The sequence below is a fragment of the Lampris incognitus genome, chromosome 4 (assembly GCF_029633865.1).
Source record: "Lampris incognitus isolate fLamInc1 chromosome 4, fLamInc1.hap2, whole genome shotgun sequence".
Taxonomy (NCBI): Eukaryota; Metazoa; Chordata; class Actinopteri; order Lampriformes; family Lampridae; genus Lampris; species Lampris incognitus.
In genome coordinates, this window is record NC_079214.1 from 67,317,081 (window position 1) to 67,319,121 (window position 2,041).

Sequence of the window (2,041 nt, forward strand, 5' to 3'; positions counted from 1 at the left end):
CAGGATCAGCGGTTCAGATAATGGGTGGAGTTTATAAAAAACAAAATGGCGGGGGGGAGGGGGCGGGAGGGGCATGTGTATTTGTCCTGTATGGCTCTGCAGGACCAGAGGCTGTTTGGGGCAGTATGTACTGTGGGATGGGAATCTAAGGCGGCTTCTTGAGGTTCCTCACCTGGTGGAATGTGAAATAAAAGGCAACGCTGTGAAACATTCATCCTCGTTAGAGATGAAGGCGGGTTCGGTCCTGCAGTCGCCCGACCCACATCCGCCATGTTGCTGCTCATTACTGAGCAGACCAGGTTTGGGGGTGAAATGAGATTAGCCATGTGTCCACCGGCCGCGGTGGCCCGCTCTGAGTAAGCTCTCCTCTTCTTGTCCGTGGCAGAAGATCTTGGGAAGGACGTAATGAGGCTGTCGACTGTTGGACTGTCAGGTGTCCACAGCCTTCAGAACATTACCCCCCACCCGTTTCCCCACCTTTCCCACATACTGATCCTGCTTCACCTCCACGTCTTAATGCACTGAACTGATGGTTTTCTCTCGACACAAACAGGAAACTTGCCAGGTTCATGAAGCAAAAATAAAAGACTTACTTTTCGTGTCTTTTTTTTTTGTGGACCCCCCCCTTCCCCCACCCCCCACTTGGCCAATTACCCTAGTTTCCAAGCCGTCCCGGTCTCTGCTCCACCCCCTCTGCTGATCCACGGAGGGGCTGCAGACTACCACATGCCTCCTCCCATACGTGTGGAGTCTCCAGCCGCTTCTTTTCACCGGACAGTGAGGAGTTTCACCAGGGGGACGTAGCGCGTGGGAGGACCACGCTATTCCCTCCAGTTCCCCCTCCCCTCCAACTAGGCGCCCTAACCGACCAGAGGAGGCGCTAGTGCAGCGACCAGGACACACACCCACATCTGACTTCCCACCCACAGACACGGCCAATTGTGACTTTAGGGACAAGCCGGAGGTTACAGGGATTCGAACCGGCGATCCCTGTGTTGGTAGGCAACGGAATAGCGTGCGCCCCCCACCTGCCGTCAACTAAAGTGACTGTGATGAACCCCAAATGAAATTCAGCTGGAGACCCTGGAGGATTTTCCTGACATCTTCTTGGTGCCGTGGTCCACCCAGAGCCTCCTAAGCATGAAGGGCACCTCATTGTTGAAAGGTACAAAAGAGTTTCCAAGGCATCAGATATGCCATGGGACACAGTGGACGCAGTCACCAGCGAGTGGAGAGAATATGGCACCACAGTGACATCACCAAGAACAGGACGTCCCTCCAAAATTGATGAGAAGACGAGGAGAAACCTGATCAGAGAGGCTGCCTGGAGACCCTCAGCAACATTAAAGGAGTTGCAGGAACTTCTGCCAAGTACTGGTTGTCCTGCATGTGACAACAATCTCTTGTATTCTTCACATGTCTGGGCTATGGGCTAGTGTGGCAAGATGGAAGACTTTCCAACACACACACACACACACACAAAAACAACACCCAAGCCTGGATAAAATTTGCAAAAAGACAGATCCAGTCTCCCAAAACCACATGGGGAAAAATGTGTTACGGTCTGATGAGACCAAGGTTGAACTTTGTGGCCATGACTCCAAAAGGCATGTTTGGCACATCACCAGAAGAAGACCATACCCGGGGTGAAGCATGGGGGTGGCAGCACCATGCTTAGGGGCTGCTTTTCTTCAGGGGCTTCAGTCAGGGTGGAGGGAATCGTGAAAAGCTTCAAGCAGCAGTCGATTTTGGCACAAAACCTCTGCTAGAAGTCTGAAGAGGAATTTCCCCTTTTCAGCTCTCAACAACGACCAGAAGCATACATCCACATCGAGAAAGGAACGGCCTCACCAAAAGAAGATCGGTGTTTTGGGGACGGCCCGGCCAGAGCCCAGACCTGAATCCAGCAGAAAATCCACTGGGTGGCCGGAAGAGGTGCCGTGCACAGGAGTCGCCCTCACAATCTGACGGATCTAGCAGGCTTTTGCAAGAAGGAGTGGGGAAATATTGCCCAGTCAAGTCACTACACCTCACTCGAGCG